At 44.7% G+C, this 12,907-nt stretch overlaps 1 long non-coding RNA gene across 1 annotated transcript; it reads left to right on the top strand.

Annotated features, from left to right (window-relative positions):
• Positions 1 to 945: 945 nt before the first annotated feature.
• LOC140188410 (uncharacterized) lies at positions 946 to 12,381 on the top strand. Its single transcript, XR_011883308.1, has 4 exons — positions 946 to 1,031; positions 4,012 to 4,116; positions 6,768 to 6,959; positions 12,347 to 12,381. It is a non-coding gene; the product is annotated as an uncharacterized lncRNA (long non-coding RNA).
• Positions 12,382 to 12,907: the final 526 nt, after the last annotated feature.

Raw genomic sequence — 12,907 nt, 5'->3', positions numbered from 1 at the left:
TCTGAGGTGAGTGGGGCCTTTGACTATTCAGGCTGCTTTACTGATGCAGTGAGAAGTACAGACAGAATCGACAGAGAGGAGGCTGGTTCCCGTGATGTGCCCAACACTCCTACAGTGGCATAGTCCACGACAGCAGCTCACCAGAGTCCTCGGTCTTGGGTCAGTCTTTCAAGTTTTCCCTGGGTGCAGCCCATCTTCCTCTCCCAGGTATGAGGGTTGGAGTTTTTGTGGGAGGGGGTTACTGACCCCTCATCCTTTCACAGCCAGCCTCTGGACCTTCCGTTGTGGCGTTCCGTGATAAGCGACGTGCAAATCAAAACTTTTCACTACACCTTGGTACACGTGACAATAATAAACCAGCTTACCAGAGGGACAAGGGCAGCAGGTGAATAGAATGACACCGACAGCAAATTACTCTCTGAGTCATCATTCTCGTCTGTAAATATCTCAGGTCCTTCGTAATCACCGGTTTAAAACCTGCGATATCATGTACAACTGCACCAAGACATGGCCTGCAACGGCCCAACGAGGCAGTAGCACGGTCTTTTGAAGGATAATTAGACACTGGCAATATAGTTAGCACATGCTGTATTAACGAATATTTCAAATAAACGATAACATCCTTTGAACTTGAACTGACCTCAGATATTTGGGCCCAGTAAGGAGGTGCTGTACAGTCAAGCTTATTAAATTCTCAGCTGTGTGGCTAGGGAATGCAAACCAGAAAGGAGATCAGGATTACAATGAGGCCAGAAGTTATAACTTGAGAGCAATGTAAACCCTAACACAGCTGTCGGATAGGAAGAACGAGGGGCTATATTCACTTGATGGGCGTTGCAGGGAATGAGCTGACAGTGAGAGAAAAAGAGCAAGTACAGAGGGAGCCTCAGGACATTTTAAGTCAGTCAACAAAATATTTTTGAAGCACTGTAACCACCGCCTGGATTAGTGACCATGTCTTAGGAGGATAGGTTGAGCGTTTCTCTTTGGAGCAAAGGAAGATGAGAGGTGACTTGATAGAAGTGTAAAAGGTAAGAGGATAGATCAAGAGGACAGTCTGAGAACTTTTCCCAGGGCAGAAATGACTACTATGAGTGGGCATAATGTGATTCGAAAAAATACAGGGAGTATGTCAGAGGGAAGTTTTTTTACATAAAGAGTGGTGGGCATATGGAATGTCCTGCCAACGATAATGATACATTGGGGGCATTTAAGAAACTCTTAGAGAGTCACATGGATGATTGAAAAATGGAGGGCTATGTACAAGGGAAGGAAGGGTTAGGCCCTTTGATCTCAGAGTAGGTTAAAAGGTTGATACAACATTGTGGGCCAAACGGACTGTTCTGGGCTGGTATGTTTTATGTTCTGTAAAGTCAGAAGAACAGTGCACGGCTTTGTGATAATAATTTGATAATCCATTAAGGGATAAATATTAACGCAAACAACAGGAATTCTGCAGATGCTGGAAATTCAAGCAACTTTTATGTGTGTTGAAGGGATAAATATTGACAGGTTTCCCGTGTTCGTGTGGCAGAGGGGACAGAGTAGGAAGCTGGGAGGTGATAGGTGGAAGAGGTAAAGGGCTGAAGAAGGAATCTGATAGGGGAGGACAGTGGACCATGGGAGAAAGGGAAGGTGGAGGAGAACCAGAGGGAGGAGATGCAGTTGAAGCTGAGAGAGGGGAACCAGAATGGGGAATGGAAAAAGGAAGAAAGGGGAGGGGGCAGAAATTCCTGGAAGTTAGAATGGCCACCCATTTCATTTCGTCTTCCCCATTTTCATTCTGGCAGGTCTGCCTGTGGCCTCCTTTCCTGCCATAGTGAGACCTTACTCAGGTTGGCAGGGCAAAATCTCACATTCCGTCTGGATAGCCTCCACGAAGGTAGATTTTTCTAACTTCCAGTACTCTTGGGGTTGGGTGCCTGGAACAAATGGAGCAGCCACTCTCAGTGCTGGGATGTGGGACATGGCTTTGCGCTCTGCGGGGCGTAATGAGTGCAGGGCACTGTGGGGGTTTGCTGCTCCTGCTCCACTGCAGGGAATGAGCTGAGGGAGAGGAGAGAGAGAGAGACATCAAACACAAATAGAGCCTGAGAACATTTCAAAGACATGTGCAGTCAACAAAATACTTTTTAAGCACTATCACCATGCAATGTCAGAACAGCTGATCTAAACTACATACCAACCATCTGGATTCAGTGGTGTCCTTTACCACCTCCAGTTGTATGAAATGGAAGCTGACTCGTCCCCTTCTGTTTGGCTGTCTCTCCAGCCCAGAAGTTTCTTCATGGTTACAAGTGCAATGCTGGCCACCTTCCAAAAAATAGAGATGATAAGTGAGACACACACAAAATGCTGGAGGAACTCAGCAAGTCAGGCAACATCTACGGAGAGGAATAAACAGTCGACATTTTGGGCCTGGACTCTTCATCAAGTCTCGATGGAGCCTCATAGATGCTGACTGTCGTGCTGAGGTCCTCCTGCATTTTGTGCGTTTCACTCGGGAACTGCAGAGTCTGCAGGATCTCTTGTGTTGATGATGAGCAAGACTGAGGGATCTGGGTAGTGACAGGTGCTGTCCGTCCCTAGCAATGATACACCCTCACTGTGACAGACCAGGGGCAGCTGTGAGCCTCATTTTTGAGTGTTGAGCACCGGCCACCCTTTACCAGCTCATGCCAACAGCCCTCTTTAACCCTAACCGAGCTGCCTGTGATTCATTGCTGCAAATGGAGGGTGGACATTCGCACCACCTCCAGTGCCGTCAGTAAAGCATTTGATTATACAATACTTATCGACCCCTTTTAACATTAATCACATAACATACTCATTCCTGCAAATTAACCTAGGCACCAAGCAAGGGATTTATGTGCTTCCAGAATTTTTGTTCTTATATCAGAGTTCTTACATTTGCGTTTTTTTGCTTCATGCTGCCTGGTCATAATGTTGCTCCTTGCAACAAGACTGCCCCTGACAGATCTCCGTCAAGTAGAGGAGGAGCAAAGCCAGTGCTCCCAGTGTACATCATTTTTCAAGAATTACGATGGCGACTCTTATTTTGTCTCCCTAAAAGTTTAGTGCATGTTGGGGAAAGGTCGGTCCAGTCTCGAACTCTAAGTGCGGTGGACCAAGTTCTCAGCATCTATGCGTCGTAGTGAATGAGAGCCGCGGCCTACATCAATGGCTGATTGCAGGCTGTCGCCTGCCAGCTTGTGCTCGTTCCCCTTCCCCCTCCTTCGTAATCTGGCTTCTGCCCCCTGGCTTTCAAGGGTCAGGAGGATCAACTATATTCACCATATATACTTACAAGTGTCAGGAATTTGCTGCCGTGTGCTGGTGTGACACGCAACAAAAAATAACAACATTCAATAATTATAAGTAATTATATAAAGCATTAGAGGTTAAAGTATGGATATGGAATAAAATATGCATAAATACATAAATACCACTGAGTATTTAAAATGTAAACAGCATTATAAAAAGAGGATTAACATGTTCACAATGCAGTGGAGGGATGGAGGTAATAGATAGAGGGGGGTAGGGACTAATTAGAATGATTGATCAGTTTAACTGCCTGCAGATGTAAACTTTTAAGATGACGTGGAGTTTTTGTTCAACAGTAATAATAATAGGCATCCGTTAGTCTCATGAGACCATGGATTTGCGCCTTGGAAGGTTTCCAGGACACAGGCCTGGGCAAGGTTGTATGGAAGACCGGCAGTTGCCCATGCTGCAAGTCCCCCCTCTCCACGCCACCAATGTTGTCCAAGGGAAGGGCACTAGGACCCGTACAGCTTGGCACCGGTGTCATTGCAGAGCAATGTGTGGTTAAGTGCCTTGCTCAAGGACATACACGCAGCCAAGGCTCGAACTAGCGACTTTCAAATCACTAGACGAACGCCTTAACCACTTGGCCACACACCAATAGTCCTGTAACGCTTTCCAGAAAGGACTTACAGTCCTTACGAAAAGTCTCGGCCTGAAACGTCAACTACTTACTTCCATCCATAGATGCTGCCTGACCTGCTGAGTTCCTCCAGCACTTTGTGTGTGCATGTGTGTGCTACTGTCAATAACGGACTGGCTTTGCCCAGTCAAGGAGAAACAACTCATGAGGTTAGTTTTTTTCTTTATGTATTAACAGTGAGATTCTATAGCTATACTTCAATATGAACACAGCACTGCATAGTGAGTACACGGCCGGGGTTTGGCAGGCAAGCTCAGAAACATAAAGAGGGGAATTAAGGTCTCCGTTCATGATTTTAAATACCTGCACAGTGATGGAAAGTTCCCGTGGCCAGTTTAACAAGGGGCTGATGTTTCCCGCAGTGGGTGGACTCCAATGTTGGCTCTGAATATGAGATTATCTCCTGCTTGGAGCCTGTCCGTCTCCCCCATTGTCTCCCCATTCCAACAGTGGTCTACTCTCCGTGGTTTCTGCTCTGTAAGGAAACCCCTTCATTCATTCCTCTGCCTGCTTCTTTCCACTTAGTTTCGAGTCACAGTTTCTGGAAACAAAGTCATTCATCAGGGCAAATTTAAGAGAAAAGAATAAACCTAAGCATCCCATTTCCCATAGAGTGGAAAGTCTTGGCTGCCACTGCACTATATTTAGATCTTATGCAGACTGTGCCTCAGACAGGCTGAGGAAAGTGACTGAGTTTTTCTTTCCCTGCAATAAAGCGAGAAGTTGCAGTTGCTTTCTCATTTCTGGAATTTCAGTAGTCTTTTCCACCCTCTCTACCTCTCTGACCCCTCCAGTCCTGAAACCAGTTTAACACCTCTGCCATCTGTGGCCAAGGTCCATAACAGTGCCCCACACACCTCTGTGTCACCACCTCTCCTTCATGCTTCAAGGATTCCCTCAAAATCTGTCCAATTCTTCATTTTTCCTAACGTTTTGGCTGGTTTGATAACCATCCCTGTGAAAAGACTTGAACATTTTATTTTTTAAACGGTGTTATATAAATGCACAATGACGTTGCTTTAATTTGCAAGCTCGTGAGGTAGTTGGATTGTAGCATATGCGGGACCAGATGCCTGTATATTCTGGTGGTATTTTCATAATACCTTTCTACGAGCTCATTGTGTTTTAAAATGCAAACACAAGTGATTCTGCAGATCCACGAACACAAGAAAGTCTGCAGATGCTGGAAATCAAAGGCAACACACACAAAATGCTGCGGGAACTCCGCAGGCCAGGCAGCGTCCATGAAGAGGATTAAACACTCAATGTTTCAGGCCAAGACCCTTCATCAGGACGGCCCGAAACATCGACTTTATTCCTTTCCATAGTTGCTGCCCAACCTGCTCAGTTCCTCCAGCATTTTGCTGGTGTTTTAAAATGTACTGCAGGCAGCGAGCTGCTGCTGAATTGGAGTCGGTGTTTCCGGGTGTTTAGCTGCTTGCTCCCACTGGATTGGTCTCGCTTGGCTGGCGGTAACGCTGAGATAAACTGGTCTTCAGCTTTCCTAGCCAATGCCTGGTCTTTCTGGAGCCAGAATGTCTGCATCCCTGCCGACAACAACTTGTGTTGTACTAATGGGATACAGTGTCAGCACCTTGCGCAAATACGCTGGCTAAACTGTCTTGGCTAGTATGTGGGTGCCAAAATAGTAACATTTTCACCCCCCCCACACACAAATATATCATCTGACTTACAGAAAGAGCAACTACAGTGCTTACAACGAACTGTGGAAATGGACAGGTTTCTTACTGTCTCAATGTCCAGAATCCAGCACAAGCACAGCTTGTTATCATAGTATAGAAACCAGTGGGTTTGTGGAGGTGTCGAAAGCCAAAGTGGAGGACTGACTCACATTCACACTCGTACTTTACTGGCTGGGTCTGAGTTAAAAAGAAACCTCTCGAGTTGAATTTAAAATCGGACTAGAGGAAAATGGCAAGCCGTCCGTCCACGGACTCCCCATGATGTTCTGCGCCTGCGCGTAGTATCATGTGGCAGTATGCCCAGAAACTCAAATGGTGCCTTTCACAGCCTCACGACCTTCTGAAGAAATTCATAGCCATGCGGAACATAGTCACTGTCATAATAAAGGAGTCGGAAAGGTATTTTTACACAAACCGAAGGGATCAGAAAGTCTTGAGTACAGTGGACGTTTTGGGCCGAGACCCTTCAGCAGCCCAAAACGTCAACTGGTTAACTCCTTTCCACAGATGCTGCCTGGCCTGCCAAGATCCTCCAGCATTTTCGGTGTGTCGCTCGGATTTACAGTATCTGCAGATTTTCGTTTCTTCGTGATAGGATCAGAAAGTCTGCTTTGGTGTTAAGATTTGAGCCATGACTATTGACCAAGGTAGTTCCTCATCAAATCGGGGACCATTCACATCTACCTAAGAGGATAGACAGGACTCAGTTTAACGTAACATCTGAGAGGCAGTTCATCTAGAAGAAAAAGTTCCAAAGTAAATTTATTCGCAAAGTATATATACATCACCATAAACAATCCTGAGATCCATTTTTTCTGGGCATACTCAATAAATCCATAACAGAAAAATAACCATAATAGAATCTATTATGGATTTATTGAGTATGCCCACAAGAAAATGAACCTCAGGGTTGTATATGGTTGAGAAGTTGAAAAAACTGACAATGGTAGCCATTGCTTTGCCATACATCAAGGTTATGGATGATCTTTCTCGTTCTCTCTTTCCTTCTCTCCCTCATGTTCTCTCTCTCATTCTCTCTCTCCCCCCTCTCTCTTGCCCCCTTTCTTCCCCTCTCTCTCTCTCTCCCTTCCTTTCAGAGATTCTCAGGAGATCTGCTGCAGTTTCAGCTAACGGCCCATTTGCCAACAACCTCACATTCAACAGGGCTTCCTCTAGTCCATCAAGGGAACTGTGGGGATTGTCCACTTTCCCCAACTTGATCATAACAGTTCAAACCTACACCAGGAAAGACCCCGTGCCAACTCACTACTGAGAGAAAGAATAAAGAGGTATTTGCCTTTTGAAGGCAGCTATTTTTCAACAGGAACTTCCAGGGAGCAATGGAAGAAACCCTTCCTGACAAGGCACAGGCTGTGCTCGCAAAACAAACACCACCCATGGGCTGGGCTTTCCTCCAGTATAAGGATTAAAAATTAAAGACTCGACAAGTGAAATGCGTTGTTTGCATCGATGACCAACACAGTCCGAGGATTTTGCTGGGGGCAGCCCACAAGGCATGCCCAGAATTCGCTAACCCTAACCTCTCATGGGTGGCCTTGGAATGTGGGAGGAAACTGGAGCACCCGGAGAAAATCCACAAGGTCAAGGGAAGAGTGCGGCACGGTACCGTAGTGGTTAGCACAACGCTCTGCAGCACAGGCGTCCCAGGTTCAATTCCCACTGCTGCCTGTTCTCCTCATGACTGTGTTGGTTTCCTCCCACATTCCAAAGGCCTACTGATTGGTAGATTGTGAATTGTCCTGTGATTAGGCTAGGATTAAATCGGGGCGTGGGGGGGTGGTATTGCTGGGCGACGTGCCTCAAAGGGCCAGAAGGGCCTATTCCGTGCTGTATCTCAATAAAATAAAACATAAAATAAATAAAAGAACATACTAACTCCGTACAGACAGCGGCAGGAATTGAACTCTGATCAGTAACTGGCGGCGCTGTAAAGTGTTCTGCCGCCGTGCCAACCAAACTACGAAAGACTGACATTTGACTTCGCTGCAGCCAAAAGGGAGGACGGTGGAGGTGAGAGAAAGGAGAACGGAGAAAGAAAAGAGGGGAGGAATAGAGAAAGAGGTGAAAGGCAGAAAGGGATAAAATAGTGGAAGGAGTGGTAGGATGAAGCAGGGAAGAGGAAGGAGAGGAGGAAATGGAGAAAACAGAATAACAGAGGGAGTAGGCCATTTGGCCCTTGAACTGGCTCTGTATTTCAGTATGATCATGGCTGATTACTATCTCAATCCAAAGTCTTTGGTGCCCAGAAATCTTTCACTCTCTTTCTTATATATATTCAGTGACCTGGCGTTCACAACCTCTGAAGGAGAGAATCCCACAATTCATCACCTCTGAGTAAAGAGATTTCTCCTCCCCCAGCTGAGATTGAAACTGCAAATTCTAGACCCAGCCCAGCCACGGGGAACATCTTCCCTGCATCCAGGCTGTCTGGTTCTGACACAATTTTCTGCACTTCGACGAGATCCCCTCACATTCTTCTGAACTCCAGTGAATACGTGTCTACGAGAAGAGAGGAAAGAGAAGCAGGGGATGAAGAGAGAAGCTGGAGGGTGGGTTGCTAAGATAAAAGCAGAAAATATTGGAAATACTCAGCAGTTCAGTCTGTATCTGCGGGAAGAGAAATAGAATTAGTGCTTCAGGACAAAGACACTTCATTAGACCTGGGAAGGAGAGGAAAAAAAGATTAAGCTGCAGGGAGGGGGATGGAAGGGGGACTGTCTGACAGAGTAAAACTGGGGTGATCCTGGGGATAACGAGTTTGCTGGCCAGTGAGTAAATTGGAGTAGTTAGAGAGTGAGAACACTGACAAAAGAATGTAGGAGTTGTGAAATGTGGACATGCCCAGCAGGACAGAGTGGTGAGAGAGAGATGCACACCAAAAATGGAAAATACAACAAACAATGTCACAGATGGATGACTGATGCAGACAGAGACATCAAGTTACTCGAAGTTGTAGAGTTTAGCATTGAGATTCAGAAGGCTGCAGTGTGTTCAGATGGATGAGATATCCCTCCTCAGGTGTGGATTGAGTCTCAGTGTAACAGTGCAGGAGGTGACAAACCAAGAACTCAGAGTGGGAGTAAGATGGAGAGTTAAAGTGACAGGGTAGTGTAAAGTTCAGGGTGAACCCTGTAGACTGAACACAGAAACTCCACAGGGCAGCCATCCAGTCTGCATTTGGATTCTCAAAGGTAGGGGAAACCACATTGTGAACACTAAATGCTGCACACTGGACTGGAAGAACTGCAGGTGAATCAGAATTAGAATCCGGTTTATTATCACCGGCATGTGACGTGGAATTTGTTAACTTAGCAGCAGCAGTTCAATGCAAAACATAACCTAGCAGAGAAAAAAAAAATTAATAATAAATAAATAAAATAATAATAAATAAACAAGTAAATCAATTACATACGCAAACACGAGGCGCAGTAGAGAATTTAAAACAGTCTCGGCCTGAAACGTTGACTGTACCTCTTCCTAGAGATGCTGCCTGGCCTGCTGCGTTCACCAGCAACTTTGATGTGTGTTGCTTAAATCAATTACATATATTGAATAGATTAACAAAAACGTGCAAAAACAGAAATACTGTATATTAAAAAAAGTGAGGTAATGTCCAAAGATTCAATGTGCATTCAGGAATCGGATGGCAGAGGGGAAGAAGCTGTTCCTGAATCGCTGAGTGTGTGCCTTCAGGCTTCTGTACCTCCTTCCTGATGGCAACGGTGAGAAAAGGGCATGTCCTGGGTGCTGGAGGTCCTTCATAATGGACGCTGCCTTTCTGAGACACCGCTCCCTGAAGATGTCCTGGGTACTTTGTAGGCCAGTACCCAAGATGGAGCTGACTAGATTTACAACCTTCCGCAGCTTCTTTCGGTCCTGAGCAGTAACCACCCCCATACCAGACAGTGATGCAGCCTGTCAGAATGCTCTTCACAGTATAACCATAGAAGTTTTTGAGTGTATTTGTTGACATGCCTCATCTGTTCAAAGTTCAAAGTAAAATTCATTATAACAATAAAAAATAACAATACAACAGGGTCCTTAAATTTGTGTAGCTATCCCCTTTTGTTCAAGAACCTGATGGTTGGGGGTAGTAGCTGTTCTTCAACCTGGTGGTGTGAGTTCCTGAGGCTCTTGTACCTTCTACCTGATGGCAGCAGTGAGAAAAGAGCATGGTCTGCGTAGTGAGGATTTTTGATGATAGAGGCTGCTTTTTCTAGGACAACGTTTCATATAGATGTGCTCAACGGTTGGGAGGGTTTTACCCGTGATGTACTGGGGCAAATCAACAACCTTTTGTCGGATTTTCTGCTCAAAGGCATTGGTGATGCCACACCAGGCCGTAATGCAGCCAGTCAGCACATCTTCCATCACATATCTATAGAAGTTTGCCAAGGTTTTCGAAGACATGCCGAACCTCTGCAGACTCTTGAGGAAGTAGAGGCACTGTCATGCTTTCTTCGCAATAATATTTGTATGGGATCCAGGGCAGGTCCTCTGAGATAGTGACACCCAGGACTTTAAAGTTACTGACCCTCTCCACCTCTGATCCTCCGATGATTACTGGCTCATGGACCTCTGCTTTCCCTCTCCTGAAGTCTACAATCAGTTCCTTGGTCTTAGTGACACTGAGTGAGAGGTTGTTGTTATTACACCACTCAGCCAAGTTTTCAATCTCCCTCCTGTTTACTGATTCATCACCCCCTTTGATACAGCCCACAATAGGGGTATCGTGAACAAACTTGCATATATGGTGTAAGAACTGTACTTAGCCACACAGTCATAGGTGTAAAGCGACTAGAGCAGGGAGCTAAGTACACATCCCTGCGGAGCTCCTGTGCAGATGGAGGTTGTGGAGGAGGTGTTTTTGCCAATCCGAACTATCAGGGAAGAGTGTTTGGGTCTCTGGATGGTGCGACGGGAAAAGGTGGAAGGACAAATGTTGCATTACTGTGGTTGCAAGGGAAGGTGCTCTAAGAGGGGATGCAACTGAAGGAATAAGAGTTGAGGACCAGGGAGTTGCAAAGTAAATGGTCCCTAATAAACGCTGAAAGGGGAGGAAAGTGAGTTGTGTCTGATGGTGGAATCTCTTTGAGGGTAGTGGAAATTGTGGAGAACACTCTGTTGAATGCAGAGGCTGGTGTGCTGGAAGGTGAAGACCTTCCTTTTTCAGTCTTGGAGGAGAAGACTGAGAATGGAGGCATGGGAAATGAATTAGATGCAGCTTTGTTAACAATGGCAGAGGTAAATCACAGTTTAGGAAGAAAAAACATCTCAGAGAAAGATAGCATTCAAAAGGTTGCTGATAGTCCAATATTAGCAGGACATCTAGGGATGACCTATGTATTGCCTGACCAAGAATGCTAGTCTAGAAAGTAGACTATGCAAGATTTCTGCAGTGGGTAACAAGCTTGTTGGTTCACCAATTACATCAGAAATAAAGTTAAACTTACTTTGGGTGTATTCCTCCCAATGTAAATGTCCAAGTAACATTGCAAACCTTTCTGGCAAGGCAAAACAGGGGCTTCACGCGCAGCATCCCACCCAGAACTGACTTACAGCTTGAGAAGATCGATGAGAACTTGCCCTGTCCACCTGCTCCATCCCAGTTGCCCACCTCTGCTTCAGGGTTAGTCTCCATTTATGACATTATGTAGAGCCACTGGATTAGTATCGATCAGGCTCTGGAATCTGTTCCCAGTAAAATCCAATTGCAACATCTATCAAATCAGGGTCAACTGAAGATTGACTTTGTACTTCGTTATGGTTACAGAAAGTTAATAATTTTAATTTATTCTTTCTAACAGCATTTGTTCTGTCTCAAATTCCAAACAAATGAGTCATACTGTCTGGAGTTACATGTGCTGGACCCATGCTGCCTTGAACAGCCACTGCGTGCTTCATGTACCTTCAGACAGTCATTTTTTATCGTTTATTATTATTTGCAAGTTTTGTCTTCTTTTGCACATTGGTTGTTTGTGAGTCTTTGTTTTATATATATTTATAAATTTGATTGTATTGCTTTATTTTCCTGTAAACGCCTGCAAGAAAATAAATCTTAAGGTAGTGTATGCATACTTCGATAATAAATTTACTTTGTCTTTGATTATATTACAGTAACAAAGCAATAGTTCTAACCTGAGATATTAAATAAGCAGAGGGCCCCATGCTTTCTAATAGCCTAGCTCCTATCTTTCTAACAATGGCATTTGTAAGAGAATTCCCAAACTAAAGGGCTTTTTAATTTCATTTCCATGTGTTACTCATTTTAAAGGAGTGTTTCATTCTATTTAGACAAGATCCAGAAGTGATGAGTCAGTTAGTACTACTGTGAGTCTAGACTCTATAATCAGATCATTTTGGTACAAACATAACATTTTTTTTCTGAAAGCTATTTTCTCTCAAGCTTCAAAACATTTCTTTGTTGAAGTAAAATTCTGCGAACACCTGACGGTGCCCCTGATTTCTTACCCAGGAGAGCTCAGGGAGAGTCTGAGAGTCTTATTCAATCATGATTCCCTTAGCATTTAATCACTCATTGAACAAATTCAGACTTTGCACCACAATTTCCACCAAGAGATTACTGAATTAGAAACAGCATCACAGGGTGGAAGATTTCCTCTCTCCACTCAATCTGTTTATGATTTTATTTCAGACTACGCAAGAAACCTCTCTTCCTGCTGAGCGTAGGATCATCAGTATGCCACACCAAGGCTGCTGGAAGGAGACAATGTATGTCTTGATGCCAGCTTGGTTGTTAGGCTGGTTCAGCAACAGCACACCAGCAAGATAACTACGCAAAACCATTCAGACTGTGAGCCTACCAGAGAGCCATGTAAATATTGATCCTTTCCCCCTGGTGCAGGAAGACGCAAACAACCTTGTTGCTAGAATTAGCAATGAGGGTCAGGAGCTGGTCATTCACCCAGTGAGCCTATCCATGATTCCGATTTTCTATAATGGCTGATCAACTCTTCTCAGCTCTTTTCTTTGCATCTTCAAACTTACAAGGATTTAATAAACTCTGAAGCTTTAATGCCTCTCACTTTGTGCAGTATTGAGTGGTCTACCATTATTTTAGAAGGGTGAAATCATTAAGTAATTAAATTCTGGGGGAATCTAGTGCCGTGGGGACTGGATAGAAGAGATACAAACCTGACAATAATCTTATAGAATGGACAAGTAGGTTCCAGTGCCAACTGTGTACTCTTTATTT

Source organism: Mobula birostris, chromosome 26 (genome assembly GCF_030028105.1).
Source record: "Mobula birostris isolate sMobBir1 chromosome 26, sMobBir1.hap1, whole genome shotgun sequence".
NCBI classification, from domain to species: Eukaryota; Metazoa; Chordata; class Chondrichthyes; order Myliobatiformes; family Myliobatidae; genus Mobula; species Mobula birostris.
Note: the sequence above shows the minus strand (reverse complement) of the source record. Positions and strands in the feature narration are given on the sequence as shown.